Raw genomic sequence first — 17,558 nt, 5'->3', positions numbered from 1 at the left:
TCTCTCTTTCTGTCTTTCTTCACTCCTTACACTCTCTTTCTCCACTCCTTACTCTCTTTCTCCACTCCTTAATCTCTCTTTCTGTCTTTCTCCACTCCTTACTCTCTCTTTCTGTCTTTCTCCTCTCCTTACTCTCTCTTTCTCCACTCCTTATTCTCTCTTTCTGTCTTTCTCCACTCCTTACTCTCTTTCTCCACTCCTTAATCTCTCTTTCTGTCTTTCTCCACTCCTTACTCTCTTTCTCCACTCCTTACTCTCTCTTTCTGTCTTTCTCCACTCCTTACTCTCTTTCTCCACTCCTTAGTCTCTCTTTCTGTCTTTCTCCTATCCTTACTGTCTTTCTCCACTCCTTACTCTCCCTTTCTGTCTTTCTCCACTCCTTACTCTCTCTTTCTGTCTTTCTCCACTCCTTACTCTCTTTCTCCACTCCTTAATCTCTCTTTCTGTCTTTCTCCACTCCTTACTCTCTTTCTCCACTCCTTACTCTCTCTTTCTGTCTTTCTCCACTCCTTACTCTCTTTCTCCACTCCTTAATCTCTCTTTCTGTCTTTCTCCTCTCCTTACTGTCTTTCTCCACTCCTTACTCTCTCTTTCTGTCTTTCTTCACTCCTTACTCTCTCTTTCTCCACTCCTTACTCTCTCTTTCTGTCTTTCTCCACTCCTTACTCTCTCTTTCTGTCTTTCTTCACTCCTTACTCTCTCTTTCTGTCTTTCTCCACTCCTTACTCTCTTTACTCTCTTTCTCCACTCCTTACTCTCTCTTTCTGTCTTTCTCCACTCCTTACTCTCTTTCTCCACTCCTTAATCTCTCTTTCTGTCTTTCTACTCTCCTTACTGTCTTTCTCCACTCCTTACTCTCCCTTTCTGTCTTTCTCCACTCCTTACTCTCTCTTTCTGTCTTTCTTCACTCCTTACTCTCTCTTTCTCCACTCCTTACTCTCTCTTTCTGTCTTTCTCCACTCCTTACTCTCTTTCTCCACTCCTTAATCTCTCTTTCTGTCTTTCTCCTCTCCTTACTGTCTTTCTCCACTCCTTACTCTCCCTTTCTGTCTTTCTCCACTCCTTACTCTCCCTTTCTGTCTTTCTCCACTCCTTACTCTCTCTTTCTATCTTTCTCCACTCCTTACTCTCTCTTTCTCCACTCCTTACTCTCTCTTTCTTTCTCCACTCCTTACTCTCTCTTTCTCCACTCCTTACTCTCTTTCTCCACTCCTTACTCTCTTTCTCCACTCCTTAATCTCTCTTTCTGTCTTTCTCCACTCCTTACTCTCTCTTTCTGTCTTTCTCCTCTCCTTACTCTCTCTTTCTCCACTCCTTACTCTCTCTTTCTGTCTTTCTTCACTCCTTACACTCTCTTTCTCCACTCCTTACTCTCTTTCTCCACTCCTTAATCTCTCTTTCTGTCTTTCTCCACTCCTTACTCTCTCTTTCTGTCTTTCTCCTCTCCTTACTCTCTCTTTCTCCACTCCTTATTCTCTCTTTCTGTCTTTCTCCACTCCTTACTCTCTTTCTCCACTCCTTAATCTCTCTTTCTGTCTTTCTCCACTCCTTACTCTCTTTCTCCACTCCTTACTCTCTCTTTCTGTCTTTCTCCACTCCTTACTCTCTTTCTCCACTCCTTAATCTCTCTTTCTGTCTTTCTCCTCTCCTTACTGTCTTTCTCCACTCCTTACTCTCTCTTTCTGTCTTTCTTCACTCCTTACTCTCTCTTTCTCCACTCCTTACTCTCTCTTTCTGTCTTTCTCCACTCCTTACTCTCTCTTTCTGTCTTTCTCCACTCCTTACTCTCTCTTTCTGTCTTTCTCCACTCCTTACTCTCTCTTTCTGTCTTTCTCCTCTCCTTACCCTCTCTTTCTGTCTTTCACTGTTTCTTTCACTCTCTCTCTCTCTCTCTCTCTCTCTCTCTCTCTCTCTCTCTCTCTCTCTCTCAATTCAATTCAAATCAATTCAAGGGGCTTTATTGGCATGGGAAACATATGTTAACATTGCCAAAGCAAGTGAGGTAGATAATATACAAAAGGGAAATAAACAATTAAACTTTACAGTAAATATTACACTCACAGAAATTCTAGGGAAAAGGAAGGATAGTATCACTGATCTTTAATAAGCTTTAAATATCGGTCTCATGGCTTTCGTGAGTTTTTTACATTTTAATTAGCACCCTTGTGTAGACCTAGCCCCGCCCACATCCGTTCCACGCATCGAAAGGGGTTGGAGGCGAAGGAAATACTAATACGTGCTACGAAATACAACATCAATTTCGTAAATATTGAAATAAAGTGTGTAAATAAGACGTATTAAACACATCTGTAAAACCACAATGAGGACATATAGACCTACCGAGCAAGTTTTCATTAATCATTGGGTACATCGTACGAAAAACATCAGAGTCATCTTAAATAGGAGCATAATTCACGTTCAAATTCACGCCATAACATACACAGGCATTTCATCATAACGACCTTTAGGAAATAATGTCTGGAGGGTGAAAATCACAAAACATTCCCTTTAACTCAGAGTATTATTTATATCTCCTCCCCTGTCTGATATCTTAACTTTCTCTGTGCCACAACATCTAAAGGTAGAAATATCATGCTTCAGGTCATTGAAATGTACAGCGACTTGATAATCCCTGTCCTTTCTCCTGATCGAACTTTTATTTTCACTGATTCTCTGTTTGAGAGAACGAGAGGTTTTACCGACATAGCAGAGCCCACATGGACATTTAATAATGTAGATAACATGGGTGGTGGAACACGTAATAATGTCATTTATTTGGGATCGTTTTCCTGTGTGTGGGTGGCAGAGATATTCACACTTTATCATATTGTTGCACTGTGCGCATCCTCTGCATTTATAGCTACCATTTGGAAGAGGGCGTAAAAGAGCCTGGCTGGTTTTCTTTTGTGATTGGGAGTTGGCATGGACCAATTTATCTCGTATATTGCGACCTCTTCTATACACAATAAGTGGTGGATTTGTAAATTCCGCCGACAAAAATGGGTCCGATGATAAAATGTGCCAGTTTTTCTTGACCGCATCTCCCACTTTTCGCGAGTTCAAAGTTGATGTCGTTGTGAACATTACGGAGTGTTCTTTAGCTTTAGCAGGTCTTTGTTTGTAGCAGTTCATCTCCTGTTTTTCCAATGCCAAATTAAGAGCTTCATCCACACACATAATTGTGTTGCTGTCCTGGAGCCCTGTGGGGTGTGTTTGTGAACAGAGCCCCGGGACCAGCTTGCTTAGGGGGCTCATAGTTTATTTCTCAATAGGTGATGGATTTGTTATGGAATGTCTTGAGCTCTTATTTAGTACGGTGTAGTTATTTGCACCTTTATCCGTAGTATGGGCATTATCTAAGGCCGGTTAGCTCAGTTGGTTAGAGCGTCATGCTAATAACGCGAAGGTTGCGGGTTCGATACCCGTACTGGCCAGGAGATTTTGTTTTTACTTTACTACTCTCTCTTTCTGTCTTTCTCCACTCCTTACTCTCTCTTTCTGTCTTTCTACACTCCTTACTCTCTCTCTTTCTCCACTCCTTACTCTCTCTTTCTCCACTCCTTACTCTCTCTTTCTCTGCTCTTATTTAGTACGGTGTAGTTATTTCCACCTTTATCCGTAGAATGAGCATGATCTAAGGCCGGTTAGCTCAGTTGGTTAGAGCGTCGTGCTAATAACGCGAAGGTCGCGGGATCGATACCCGTACTGGTCAGCAGATTTTGTTTTTACTTTACTACTCTCTCTTTCTGTCTTTCTCCACTCCTTACTCTCTCTTCTCTCTTTCTCCACTCCTTACTCTATCTTTCTCCGCTCTTATTTAGTACGGTGTAGTTATTTCCACCTTTATCCGTAGAATGAGCATTATCTAAGGCCGGTTAGCTCAGTTGGTTAGAGCGTCATGCTAATAACGCGAAGGTCGCGGGTTCGATACCCGTACTGGCCAGGAGATTTTGTCTTTCTCCACTCCTTACTCTTTCTCCACTCCTTACTCTCTCTTTCTCCACTCCCTACTCTCTCTTTCTCCACTCCTTACTCTCTCTTTCTCCACTCCTTACTCTCTCTTTCTCCACTCCTTACTCTCTCTTTCTCCGCTCTTATTTAGTACGGTGTAGTTATTTCCACCTTTATCCGTAGAATCTCTCTTTTGTCTTTCTCCACTCCTACTCTCTCTTTCTCCACTCCTTACTCTCTCTTTCTGTCTTTCTCCACTCCTTACTCTCTCTTTCTGTCTTCTCCACTTCTTACTCTCTCTTTCTGTCTTTCTCCACTCCTTACTCTCTCTTTCTGTCTTTCTCCACTCCTTACTCTCTCTTTCTGTCTTTCTCCACTTCTTACTCTCTCTTTCTGTCTTTCTCCACTCCTTACTCTCTCTTTCTGTCTTTCTCCACTACTTACTCCCTCTTTCTGTCTTTCTCCACTCCTTACTCTCTCTTTCTGTCTTTCTCCACTCCTTACTCTCTCTTTCTGTCTTTCTCCACTCCTTACTCTCTCTTTCTCCACTCCTTACTCTCCCTTTCTGTCTTTCTCCACTCCTTACTCTCTCTTTCTCCACTCCTTACTCTCTCTTTCTCCACTCCTTACTCTCCCTTTCTGTCTTTCTCCACTCCTTACTCTTTCTTCTCCACTCCTTACTCTCTCTTTCTCCTCTCCTTACTCTCTCCTTCTGTCTTTCTCCACTCCTTACTCTCTCTTTCTCCACTCCTTACTCTCTCTTTCTCCACTCCTTACTCTCTCTTTCTGTCTTTCTACACTCCTTACTCTCTCTCTTTCTCCACTCCTTACTCTCTCTTTCTCCACTCCTTACTCTCTCTTTCTCCACTCCTTACTCTCTCTTTCTTTCTCCACTCCTTACTCTCTCTTTCTCCACTCCTTACTCTCTTTCTCCACTCCTTACTCTCTTTCTCCACTCCTTAATCTCTCTTTCTGTCTTCTCCACTCCTTACTCTCTCTTTCTGTCTTTCTCCTCTCCTTACTCTCTCTTTCTCCACTCCTTACTCTCTCTTTCTGTCTTTCTTCACTCCTTACACTCTCTTTCTCCACTCCTTACTCTCTTTCTCCACTCCTTAATCTCTCTTTCTGTCTTTCTCCACTCCTTACTCTCTCTTTCTGTCTTTCTCCTCTCCTTACTCTCTCTTTCTCCACTCCTTATTCTCTCTTTCTGTCTTTCTCCACTCCTTACTCTCTTTCTCCACTCCTTAATCTCTCTTTCTGTCTTTCTCCACTCCTTACTCTCTTTCTCCACTCCTTACTCTCTCTTTCTGTCTTTCTCCACTCCTTACTCTCTTCTCCACTCCTTAATCTCTCTTTCTGTCTTTCTCCTCTCCTTACTGTCTTTCTCCACTCCTTACTCTCTCTTTCTGTCTTTCTTCACTCCTTACTCTCTCTTTCTCCACTCCTTACTCTCTCTTTCTGTCTTTCTCCACTCCTTACTCTCTCTTTCTGTCTTTCTCCACTCCTTACTCTCTCTTTCTGTCTTTCTCCACTCCTTACTCTCTCTTTCTGTCTTCTCCTCTCCTTACCCTCTCTTTCTGTCTTTCACTGTTTCTTTCACTCTCTCTCTCTCTCTCTCTCTCTCTCTCTCTCTCTCTCTCTCTCTCTCTCAATTCAATTCAAATCAATTCAAGGGGCTTTATTGGCATGGGAAACATATGTTAACATTGCCAAAGCAAGTGAGGTAGATAATATACAAAAGGGAAATAAACAATTAAACTTTACAGTAAATATTACACTCACAGAAATTCTAGGGAAAAGGAAGGATAGTATCACTGATCTTTAATAAGCTTTAAATATCGGTCTCATGGCTTTCGTGAGTTTTTTACATTTTAATTAGCACCCTTGTGTAGACCTAGCCCCGCCCACATCCGTTCCACGCATCGAAAGGGGTTGGAGGCGAAGGAAATACTAATACGTGCTACGAAATACAACATCAATTTCGTAAATATTGAAATAAAGTATGTAAATAAGACGTATTAAACACATCTGTAAAACCACAATGAGGACATATAGACCTACCGAGCAAGTTTTCATTAATCATTGGGTACATCGTACGAAAAACATCAGAGTCATCTTAAATAGGAGCATAATTCACGTTCAAATTCACGCCATAACATACACAGGCATTTCATCATAACGACCTTTAGGAAATAATGTCTGGAGGGTGAAAATCACAAAACATTCCCTTTAACTCAGAGTATTATTTATATCTCCTCCCCTGTCTGATATCTTAACTTTCTCTGTGCCACAACATCTAAAGGTAGAAATATCATGCTTCAGGTCATTGAAATGTACAGCGACTTGATAATCCCTGTCCTTTCTCCTGATCGAACTTTTATTTTCACTGATTCTCTGTTTGAGAGAACGAGAGGTTTTACCGACATAGCAGAGCCCACATGGACATTTAATAATGTAGATAACATGGGTGGTGGAACACGTAATAATGTCATTTATTTGGGATCGTTTTCCTGTGTGTGGGTGGCAGAGATATTCACACTTTATCATATTGTTGCACTGTGCGCATCCTCTGCATTTATAGCTACCATTTGGAAGAGGGCGTAAAAGAGCCTGGCTGGTTTTCTTTTGTGATTGGGAGTTGGCATGGACCAATTTATCTCGTATATTGCGACCTCTTCTATACACAATAAGTGGTGGATTTGTAAATTCCGCCGACAAAAATGGGTCCGATGATAAAATGTGCCAGTTTTTCTTGACCGCATCTCCCACTTTTCGCGAGTTCAAAGTTGATGTCGTTGTGAACATTACGGAGTGTTCTTTAGCTTTAGCAGGTCTTTGTTTGTAGCAGTTCATCTCCTGTTTTTCCAATGCCAAATTAAGAGCTTCATCCACACACATAATTGTGTTGCTGTCCTGGAGCCCTGTGGGGTGTGTTTGTGAACAGAGCCCCGGGACCAGCTTGCTTAGGGGGCTCATAGTTTATTTCTCAATAGGTGATGGATTTGTTATGGAATGTCTTGAGCTCTTATTTAGTACGGTGTAGTTATTTGCACCTTTATCCGTAGTATGGGCATTATCTAAGGCCGGTTAGCTCAGTTGGTTAGAGCGTCATGCTAATAACGCGAAGGTTGCGGGTTCGATACCCGTACTGGCCAGGAGATTTTGTTTTTACTTTACTACTCTCTCTTTCTGTCTTTCTCCACTCCTTACTCTCTCTTTCTGTCTTTCTACACTCCTTACTCTCTCTCTTTCTCCACTCCTTACTCTCTCTTTCTCCACTCCTTACTCTCTCTTTCTCTGCTCTTATTTAGTACGGTGTAGTTATTTCCACCTTTATCCGTAGAATGAGCATGATCTAAGGCCGGTTAGCTCAGTTGGTTAGAGCGTCGTGCTAATAACGCGAAGGTCGCGGGATCGATACCCGTACTGGTCAGCAGATTTTGTTTTTACTTTACTACTCTCTCTTTCTGTCTTTCTCCACTCCTTACTCTCTCTTTCTCTCTTTCTCCACTCCTTACTCTATCTTTCTCCGCTCTTATTTAGTACGGTGTAGTTATTTCCACCTTTATCCGTAGAATGAGCATTATCTAAGGCCGGTTAGCTCAGTTGGTTAGAGCGTCATGCTAATAACGCGAAGGTCGCGGGTTCGATACCCGTACTGGCCAGGAGATTTTGTCTTTCTCCACTCCTTACTCTTTCTCCACTCCTTACTCTCTCTTTCTCCACTCCCTACTCTCTCTTTCTCCACTCCTTACTCTCTCTTTCTCCACTCCTTACTCTCTCTTTCTCCACTCCTTACTCTCTCTTTCTCCGCTCTTATTTAGTACGGTGTAGTTATTTCCACCTTTATCCGTAGAATCTCTCTTTTTGTCTTTCTCCACTCCTTACTCTCTCTTTCTCCACTCCTTACTCTCTCTTCTGTCTTTCTCCACTCCTTACTCTCTCTTTCTGTCTTTCTCCACTTCTTACTCTCTCTTTCTGTCTTTCTCCACTCCTTACTCTCTCTTTCTGTCTTTCTCCACTCCTTACTCTCTCTTTCTGTCTTTCTCCACTTCTTACTCTCTCTTTCTGTCTTTCTCCACTCCTTACTCTCTCTTTCTGTCTTTCTCCACTACTTACTCCCTCTTTCTGTCTTTCTCCACTCCTTACTCTCTCTTTCTGTCTTTCTCCACTCCTTACTCTCTCTTTCTGTCTTTCTCCACTCCTTACTCTCTCTTTCTCCACTCCTTACTCTCCCTTTCTGTCTTTCTCCACTCCTTACTCTCTCTTTCTCCACTCCTTACTCTCTCTTTCTCCACTCCTTACTCTCCCTTTCTGTCTTTCTCCACTCCTTACTCTTTCTTCTCCACTCCTTACTCTCTCTTTCTCCTCTCCTTACTCTCTCCTTCTGTCTTTCTCCACTCCTTACTCTCTCTTTCTCCACTCCTTACTCTCTCTTTCTCCACTCCTTACTCTCTCTTTCTCTGCTCTTATTTAGTACGGTGTAGTTATTTCCACCTTTATCCGTAGAATGAGCATGATCTAAGGCCGGTTAGCTCAGTTGGTTAGAGCGTCGTGCTAATAACGCGAAGGTCGCGGGATCGATACCCGTACTGGCCAGGAGATTTTGTTTTTACTTTACTACTCTCTCTTTCTGTCTTTCTCCACTCCTTACTCTCTCTTTCTGTCTTTCTACACTCCTTACTCTCTCTCTTTCTCCACTCCTTACTCTCTCTTTCTCCACTCCTTACTCTCTCTTTCTCTGCTCTTATTTAGTACGGTGTAGTTATTTCCACCTTTATCCGTAGAATGAGCATGATCTAAGGCCGGTTAGCTCAGTTGGTTAGAGCGTCGTGCTAATAACGCGAAGGTCGCGGGATCGATACCCGTACTGGTCAGGAGATTTTGTTTTTACTTTACTACTCTCTCTTTCTGTCTTTCTCCACTCCTTACTCTCTCTTTCTGTCTTTCTCCACTCCTTACTCTCTCTTTCTCTCTTTCTCCACTCCTTACTCTATCTTTCTCCGCTCTTATTTAGTACGGTGTAGTTATTTCCACCTTTATCCGTAGAATGAGCATTATCTAAGGCCGGTTAGCTCAGTTGGTTAGAGCGTCATGCTAATAACGCGAAGGTCGCGGGTTCGATACCCGTACTGGCCAGGAGATTTTGTCTTTCTCCACTCCTTACTCTTTCTCCACTCCTTACTCTCTCTTTCTCCACTCTCTCTCTTTCTCCACTCCTTACTCTCTCTTTCTCCACTCCTTACTCTCTCTTTCTCCACTCCTTACTCTCTCTTTCTCCGCTCTTATTTAGTACGGTGTAGTTATTTCCACCTTTATCCGTAGAATCTCTCTTTTTGTCTTTCTCCACTCCTTACTCTCTCTTTCTCCACTCCTTACTCTCTCTTTCTGTCTTTCTCCACTCCTTACTCTCTCTTTCTGTCTTTCTCCACTTCTTACTCTCTCTTTCTGTCTTTCTCCACTCCTTACTCTCTCTTTCTGTCTTTCTCCACTCCTTACTCTCTCTTTCTGTCTTTCTCCACTTCTTACTCTCTCTTTCTGTCTTTCTCCACTCCTTACTCTCTCTTTCTGTCTTTCTCCACTACTTACTCCCTCTTTCTGTCTTTCTCCACTCCTTACTCTCTCTTTCTGTCTTTCTCCACTCCTTACTCTCTCTTTCTGTCTTTCTCCACTCCTTACTCTCTCTTTCTCCACTCCTTACTCTCCCTTTCTGTCTTTCTCCACTCCTTACTCTCTCTTTCTCCACTCCTTACTCTCTCTTTCTCCACTCCTTACTCTCCCTTTCTGTCTTTCTCCACTCCTTACTCTTTCTTCTCCACTCCTTACTCTCTCTTTCTCCTCTCCTTACTCTCTCCTTCTGTCTTTCTCCACTCCTTACTCTCTCTTTCTCCACTCCTTACTCTCTCTTTCTCCACTCCTTACTCTCTCTTTCTGTCTTTCTACACTCCTTACTCTCTCTCTTTCTCCACTCCTTACTCTCTCTTTCTCCACTCCTTACTCTCTCTTTCTCCGCTCTTATTTAGTACGGTGTAGTTATTTCCACCTTTATCCGTAGAATGAGCATTATCTAAGGCCGGTTAGCTCAGTTGGTTAAAGCGTCGTGCTAATAACGCGAAGGTCACGGGTTCGATACCCGTACTGGCCAGGAGATTTTGTTTTTACTTTACTACTCTCTCTTTCTGTCTTTCTCCACTCCTTACTCTTTCTCCACTCCTTACTCTCTCTTTCTCCACTCCCTACTCTCTCTTTCTCCACTCCTTACTCTCTCTTTCTCCACTCCTTACTCTCTCTTTCTGTCTTTCTCCTCTCCTTACTCTCTCTTTCTCCACTCCTTAATCTCTCTTTCTGTCTTTCTCCACTCCTTACTCTCTTTCTCCACTCCTTAATCTCTCTTTCTGTCTTTCTCCACTCCTTACTCTCTCTTTCTGTCTTTCTCCACTCCTTACTCTCTTTCTCCACTCCTTAATCTCTCTTTCTGTCTTTCTCCTCTCCTTACTGTCTTTCTCCACTCCTTACTCTCCCTTTCTGTCTTTCTCCACTCCTTACTCTCTCTTTCTGTCTTTCTTCACTCCTTACTCTCTCTTTCTCCACTCCTTACTCTCTCTTTCTGTCTTTCTCCACTCCTTACTCTCTCTTTCTGTCTTTCTCCACTCCTTACTCTCTCTTTCTGTCTTTCTCCACTCCTTACTCTCTCTTTCTGTCTTTCTCCTCTCCTTACCCTCTCTTTCTGTCTTTCACTGTTTCTTTCACTCTCTCTCTCTCTCTCTCTCTCTCTCTCTCTCTCTCTCTCTCTCAATTCAATTCAAATCAATTCAAGGGGCTTTATTGGCATGGGAAACATATGTTAACATTGCCAAAGCAAGTGAGGTAGATAATATACAAAAGGGAAATAAACAATTAAACTTTACAGTAAATATTACACTCACAGAAATTCTAGGGAAAAGGAAGGATAGTATCACTGATCTTTAATAAGCTTTAAATATCGGTCTCATGGCTTTCCTGAGTTTTTTACATTTTAATTAGCACCCTTGTGTAGACCTAGCCCCGCCCACATCCGTTCCACGCATCGAAAGGGGTTGGAGGCGAAGGAAATACTAATACGTGCTACGAAATACAACATCAATTTCGTAAATATTGAAATAAAGTGTGTAAATAAGACGTATTAAACACATCTGTAAAACCACAATGAGGACATATAGACCTACCGAGCAAGTTTTCATTAATCATTGGGTACATCGTACGAAAAACATCAGAGTCATCTTAAATAGGAGCATAATTCACGTTCAAATTCACGCCATAACATACACAGGCATTTCATCATAACGACCTTTAGGAAATAATGTCTGGAGGGTGAAAATCACAAAACATTCCCTTTAACTCAGAGTATTATTTATATCTCCTCCCCTGTCTGATATCTTAACTTTCTCTGTGCCACAACATCTAAAGGTAGAAATATCATGCTTCAGGTCATTGAAATGTACAGCGATTTGATAATCCCTGTCCTTTCTCCTGATCGAACTTTTATTTTCACTGATTCTCTGTTTGAGAGAACGAGAGGTTTTACCGACATAGCAGAGCCCACATGGACATTTAATAATGTAGATAACATGGGTGGTGGAACACGTAATAATGTCATTTATTTGGGATCGTTTTCCTGTGTGTGGGTGGCAGAGATATTCACACTTTATCATATTGTTGCACTGTGCGCATCCTCTGCATTTATAGCTACCATTTGGAAGAGGGCGTAAAAGAGCCTGGCTGGTTTTCTTTTGTGATTGGGAGTTGGCATGGACCAATTTATCTCGTATATTGCGACCTCTTCTATACACAATAAGTGGTGGATTTGTAAATTCCGCCGACAAAAAGCGGTCCGATGATAAAATGTGCCAGTGTTTCTTGACCGCATCTCCCACTTTTCGCGAGTTCAAAATTGATGTCGTTGTGAACATTACGGAGTGTTCTTTAGCTTTAGCAGGTCTTTGTTTGTAGCAGTTCATCTCCTGTTTTTCCAATGCCAAATTAAGAGCTTCATCCACACACATAATTGTGTTGCTGTCCTGGAGCCCTGTGGGGTGTGTTTGTGAACAGAGCCCCGGGACCAGCTTGCTTAGGGGGCTCATAGTTTATTTCTCAATAGGTGATGGATTTGTTATGGAATGTCTTGAGCTCTTATTTAGTACGGTGTAGTTATTTCCACCTTTATACGTAGAATGAGCATGATCTAAGGCCGGTTAGCTCAGTTGGTTAGAGCGTCGTGCTAATAACGCGAAGGTCGCGGGTTCGATACCCGTACTGGCCACAACTTTTTATTTTTCCTCTACTGTGTATGTCTACAGTGTCTCATAACTCTATTGATTGGGGTTTACAATGTGCATTTTAAATTAGTAGTATGAGTTGTCGATTGTTGTGTTATTGTTGAGTGACATTTTAATGTAGGAGGTTTTTTTTCATTGTAGGAGTTTTCGTTCGTTTTTTATTATACAAGGAAGGAAGGAAGGAGGACAGGGACTTCATGGACTAAGAGACAGAGAGACAGAATGGTGAAGAAACAGATAGACGGGTCCATCAATCATTTGATTCATTCATTATTTACACACATATACACACACACACACACCTTTCCCCATGCTCACTTGGTCACACATTAACTAGAGAAGGACACTAAGTACAGAGAGGTAAAGAGCCTGCAGACAGCTGCACCCTCTTTCTCCACTCCTTACTCTCTCTTTCTGTCTTTCTCCACTCCTTACTCTCTCCTTCTTCACTCCTTACTCTCTCTTTCTCCAATCCTTACTATCTCTTTCTGTCTTTCTCCACTCCTTACTCTCTCTTTCTGTCTTTCTCCACTCCTTACTCTCTCTTTCTGTCTTTCTCCAATCCTTACTATCTCTTTCTGTCTTTCTCCACGCCTTACTCTCTCTCTGTCTTTCTCCTCTCCTTACTCTCTCTTTCTGTCTTTCTCCACTCCTTACTCTCTCTTTCTCCACTCCTTACTCTCTCTTTCTCCACTCCTTACTCTCTCTTTCTGTCTTTCTCCACTCCTTGCTCTCTCTTTCTGTCTTTCTCCTCTCCTTACTCTCTCTTTCTCCACTCCTTACTCTCTCTTTCTGTCTTTCTCCACTCCTTACTCTCTCTTTCTGTCTTTCTCCACTCCTTACTCTCTCTTTCTGTCTTTCTCCACTCCTTACTCTCTCTTTCTGTCTTTCTCCTCTCCTTACCCTCTCTTTCTGTCTTTCTCCTCTCCTTACCCTCTCTTTCTGTCTTTCACTGTTTCTTTCACTCTCTCTCTCTCTCTCTCTCTCTCTCTCTCTCTCTCTCTCTCTCTCTCTCAATTCAATTCAAATCAATTCAAGGGGCTTTATTGGCATGGGAAACATATGTTAACATTGCCAAAGCAAGTGAGGTAGATAATATACAAAGGGAAATAAACAATTAAACTTTACAGTAAATATTACACTCACAGAAATTCTAGGGAAAAGGAAGGATAGTATCACTGATCTTTAATAAGCTTTAAATATCGGTCTCATGGCTTTCGTGAGTTTTTTACATTTTAATTAGCACCCTTGTGTAGACCTAGCCCCGCCCACATCCGTTCCACGCATCGAAAGGGGTTGGAGGCGAAGGAAATACTAATACGTGCTACGAAATACAACATCAATTTCGTAAATATTGAAATAAAGTGTGTAAATAAGACGTATTAAACACATCTGTAAAACCACAATGAGGACATATAGACCTACCGAGCAAGTTTTCATTAATCATTGGGTACATCGTACGAAAAACATCAGAGTCATCTTAAATAGGAGCATAATTCACGTTCAAATTCACGCCATAACATACACAGGCATTTCATCATAACGACCTTTAGGAAATAATGTCTGGAGGGTGAAAATCACAAAACATTCCCTTTAACTCAGAGTATTATTTATATCTCCTCCCCTGTCTGATATCTTAACTTTCTCTGTGCCACAACATCTAAAGGTAGAAATATCATGCTTCAGGTCATTGAAATGTACAGCGACTTGATAATCCCTGTCCTTTCTCCTGATCGAACTTTTATTTTCACTGATTCTCTGTTTGAGAGAACGAGAGGTTTTACCGACATAGCAGAGCCCACATGGACATTTAATAATGTAGATAACATGGGTGGTGGAACACGTAATAATGTCATTTATTTGGGATCGTTTTCCTGTGTGTGGGTGGCAGAGATATTCACACTTTATCATATTGTTGCACTGTGCGCATCCTCTGCATTTATAGCTACCATTTGGAAGAGGGCGTAAAAGAGCCTGGCTGGTTTTCTTTTGTGATTGGGAGTTGGCATGGACCAATTTATCTCGTATATTGCGACCTCTTCTATACACAATAAGTGGTGGATTTGTAAATTCCGCCGACAAAAATGGGTCCGATGATAAAATGTGCCAGTTTTTCTTGACCGCATCTCCCACTTTTCGCGAGTTCAAAGTTGATGTCGTTGTGAACATTACGGAGTGTTCTTTAGCTTTAGCAGGTCTTTGTTTGTAGCAGTTCATCTCCTGTTTTTCCAATGCCAAATTAAGAGCTTCATCCACACACATAATTGTGTTGCTGTCCTGGAGCCCTGTGGGGTGTGTTTGTGAACAGAGCCCCGGGACCAGCTTGCTTAGGGGGCTCATAGTTTATTTCTCAATAGGTGATGGATTTGTTATGGAATGTCTTGAGCTCTTATTTAGTACGGTGTAGTTATTTCCACCTTTATACGTAGAATGAGCATGATCTAAGGCCGGTTAGCTCAGTTGGTTAGAGCGTCGTGCTAATAACGCGAAGGTCGCGGGTTCGATACCCGTACTGGCCACAACTTTTTATTTTTCCTCTACTGTGTATGTCTACAGTGTCTCATAACTCTATTGATTGGGGTTTACAATGTGCATTTTAAATTAGTAGTATGAGTTGTCGATTGTTGTGTTATTGTTGAGTGACATTTTAATGTAGGAGGTTTTTTTTCATTGTAGGAGTTTTCGTTCGTTTTTTATTATACAAGGAAGGAAGGAAGGAGGACAGGGACTTCATGGACTAAGAGACAGAGAGACAGAATGGTGAAGAAACAGATAGACGGGTCCATCAATCATTTGATTCATTCATTATTTACACACATATACACACACACACACACCTTTCCCCATGCTCACTTGGTCACACATTAACTAGAGAAGGACACTAAGTACAGAGAGGTAAAGAGCCTGCAGACAGCTGCACCCTCTTTCTCCACTCCTTACTCTCTCTTTCTGTCTTTCTCCACTCCTTACTCTCTCCTTCTTCACTCCTTACTCTCTCTTTCTCCAATCCTTACTATCTCTTTCTGTCTTTCTCCACTCCTTACTCTCTCTTTCTGTCTTTCTCCACTCCTTACTCTCTCTTTCTGTCTTTCTCCAATCCTTACTATCTCTTTCTGTCTTTCTCCACGCCTTACTCTCTCTCTGTCTTTCTCCTCTCCTTACTCTCTCTTTCTGTCTTTCTCCACTCCTTACTCTCTCTTTCTCCACTCCTTACTCTCTCTTTCTCCACTCCTTACTCTCTCTTTCTGTCTTTCTCCACTCCTTGCTCTCTCTTTCTGTCTTTCTCCTCTCCTTACTCTCTCTTTCTCCACTCCTTACTCTCTCTTTCTGTCTTTCTCCACTCCTTACTCTCTCTTTCTGTCTTTCTCCACTCCTTACTCTCTCTTTCTGTCTTTCTCCACTCCTTACTCTCTCTTTCTGTCTTTCTCCTCTCCTTACCCTCTCTTTCTGTCTTTCTCCTCTCCTTACCCTCTCTTTCTGTCTTTCACTGTTTCTTTCACTCTCTCTCTCTCTCTCTCTCTCTCTCTCTCTCTCTCTCTCTCTCTCTCAATTCAATTCAAATCAATTCAAGGGGCTTTATTGGCATGGGAAACATATGTTAACATTGCCAAAGCAAGTGAGGTAGATAATATACAAAAGGGAAATAAACAATTAAACTTTACAGTAAATATTACACTCACAGAAATTCTAGGGAAAAGGAAGGATAGTATCACTGATCTTTAATAAGCTTTAAATATCGGTCTCATGGCTTTCCTGAGTTTTTTACATTTTAATTAGCACCCTTGTGTAGACCTAGCCCCGCCCACATCCGTTCCACGCATCGAAAGGGGTTGGAGGCGAAGGAAATACTAATACGTGCTACGAAATACAACATCAATTTCGTAAATATTGAAATAAAGTGTGTAAATAAGACGTATTAAACACATCTGTAAAACCACAATGAGGACATATAGACCTACCGAGCAAGTTTTCATTAATCATTGGGTACATCGTACGAAAAACATCAGAGTCATCTTAAATAGGAGCATAATTCACGTTCAAATTCACGCCATAACATACACAGGCATTTCATCATAACGACCTTTAGGAAATAATGTCTGGAGGGTGAAAATCACAAAACATTCCCTTTAACTCAGAGTATTATTTATATCTCCTCCCCTGTCTGATATCTTAACTTTCTCTGTGCCACAACATCTAAAGGTAGAAATATCATGCTTCAGGTCATTGAAATGTACAGCGACTTGATAATCCCTGTCCTTTCTCCTGATCGAACTTTTATTTTCACTGATTCTCTGTTTGAGAGAACGAGAGGTTTTACCGACATAGCAGAGCCCACATGGACATTTAATAATGTAGATAACATGGGTGGTGGAACACGTAATAATGTCATTTATTTGGGATCGTTTTCCTGTGTGTGGGTGGCAGAGATATTCACACTTTATCATATTGTTGCACTGTGCGCATCCTCTGCATTTATAGCTACCATTTGGAAGAGGGCGTAAAAGAGCCTGGCTGGTTTTCTTTTGTGATTGGGAGTTGGCATGGACCAATTTATCTCGTATATTGCGACCTCTTCTATACACAATAAGTGGTGGATTTGTAAATTCCGCCGACAAAAATGGGTCCGATGATAAAATGTGCCAGTTTTTCTTGACCGCATCTCCCACTTTTCGCGAGTTCAAAGTTGATGTCGTTGTGAACATTACGGAGTGTTCTTTAGCTTTAGCAGGTCTTTGTTTGTAGCAGTTCATCTCCTGTTTTTCCAATGCCAAATTAAGAGCTTCATCCACACACATAATTGTGTTGCTGTCCTGGAGCCCTGTGGGGTGTGTTTGTGAACAGAGCCCCGGGACCAGCTTGCTTAGGGGGCTCATAGTTTATTTCTCAATAGGTGATGGATTTGTTATGGAATGTCTTGAGCTCTTATTTAGTACGGTGTAGTTATTTCCACCTTTATACGTAGAATGAGCATGATCTAAGGCCGGTTAGCTCAGTTGGTTAGAGCGTCGTGCTAATAACGCGAAGGTCGCGGGTTCGATACCCGTACTGGCCACAACTTTTTATTTTTCCTCTACTGTGTATGTCTACAGTGTCTCATAACTCTATTGATTGGGGTTTACAATGTGCATTTTAAATTAGTAGTATGAGTTGTCGATTGTTGTGTTATTGTTGAGTGACATTTTAATGTAGGAGGTTTTTTTTCATTGTAGGAGTTTTCGTTCGTTTTTTATTATACAAGGAAGGAAGGAAGGAGGACAGGGACTTCATGGACTAAGAGACAGAGAGACAGAA

At 41.7% G+C, this 17,558-nt stretch overlaps 13 non-coding genes across 13 annotated transcripts; all 13 read left to right on the top strand.

The window, feature by feature from the left end:
- Positions 1–3,360: 3,360 nt before the first annotated feature.
- Positions 3,361–3,434, top strand: trnai-aau (transfer RNA isoleucine (anticodon AAU)). Its single transcript has one exon. It is a non-coding gene; the product is annotated as a tRNA-Ile (tRNA).
- Positions 3,435–3,638: 204 nt separating this feature from the next.
- trnai-aau (transfer RNA isoleucine (anticodon AAU)) lies at positions 3,639–3,712 on the top strand. Its single transcript has one exon. It is a non-coding gene; the product is annotated as a tRNA-Ile (tRNA).
- A 157-nt stretch (positions 3,713–3,869) lies between these two features.
- trnai-aau (transfer RNA isoleucine (anticodon AAU)) lies at positions 3,870–3,943 on the top strand. Its single transcript has one exon. It is a non-coding gene; the product is annotated as a tRNA-Ile (tRNA).
- Positions 3,944–7,032: 3,089 nt separating this feature from the next.
- Positions 7,033–7,106, top strand: trnai-aau (transfer RNA isoleucine (anticodon AAU)). The gene has a single exon. It is a non-coding gene; the product is annotated as a tRNA-Ile (tRNA).
- A 204-nt stretch (positions 7,107–7,310) lies between these two features.
- Positions 7,311–7,384, top strand: trnai-aau (transfer RNA isoleucine (anticodon AAU)). Its single transcript has one exon. It is a non-coding gene; the product is annotated as a tRNA-Ile (tRNA).
- Positions 7,385–7,542: 158 nt separating this feature from the next.
- On the top strand, positions 7,543–7,616 carry trnai-aau (transfer RNA isoleucine (anticodon AAU)). Its single transcript has one exon. It is a non-coding gene; the product is annotated as a tRNA-Ile (tRNA).
- Positions 7,617–8,476: 860 nt separating this feature from the next.
- On the top strand, positions 8,477–8,550 carry trnai-aau (transfer RNA isoleucine (anticodon AAU)). Its single transcript has one exon. It is a non-coding gene; the product is annotated as a tRNA-Ile (tRNA).
- Positions 8,551–8,754: 204 nt separating this feature from the next.
- On the top strand, positions 8,755–8,828 carry trnai-aau (transfer RNA isoleucine (anticodon AAU)). The gene has a single exon. It is a non-coding gene; the product is annotated as a tRNA-Ile (tRNA).
- A 188-nt stretch (positions 8,829–9,016) lies between these two features.
- Positions 9,017–9,090, top strand: trnai-aau (transfer RNA isoleucine (anticodon AAU)). The gene has a single exon. It is a non-coding gene; the product is annotated as a tRNA-Ile (tRNA).
- A 932-nt stretch (positions 9,091–10,022) lies between these two features.
- On the top strand, positions 10,023–10,096 carry trnai-aau (transfer RNA isoleucine (anticodon AAU)). The gene has a single exon. It is a non-coding gene; the product is annotated as a tRNA-Ile (tRNA).
- Positions 10,097–12,176: 2,080 nt separating this feature from the next.
- On the top strand, positions 12,177–12,250 carry trnai-aau (transfer RNA isoleucine (anticodon AAU)). Its single transcript has one exon. It is a non-coding gene; the product is annotated as a tRNA-Ile (tRNA).
- A 2,461-nt stretch (positions 12,251–14,711) lies between these two features.
- Positions 14,712–14,785, top strand: trnai-aau (transfer RNA isoleucine (anticodon AAU)). Its single transcript has one exon. It is a non-coding gene; the product is annotated as a tRNA-Ile (tRNA).
- A 2,460-nt stretch (positions 14,786–17,245) lies between these two features.
- Positions 17,246–17,319, top strand: trnai-aau (transfer RNA isoleucine (anticodon AAU)). Its single transcript has one exon. It is a non-coding gene; the product is annotated as a tRNA-Ile (tRNA).
- Positions 17,320–17,558: the final 239 nt, after the last annotated feature.

This window comes from Oncorhynchus kisutch, unplaced genomic scaffold (genome assembly GCF_002021735.2).
Source record: "Oncorhynchus kisutch isolate 150728-3 unplaced genomic scaffold, Okis_V2 scaffold1101, whole genome shotgun sequence".
Classification (NCBI taxonomy): domain Eukaryota; kingdom Metazoa; phylum Chordata; class Actinopteri; order Salmoniformes; family Salmonidae; genus Oncorhynchus; species Oncorhynchus kisutch.
This window is presented reverse-complemented; position numbering and strand designations above follow the sequence as displayed.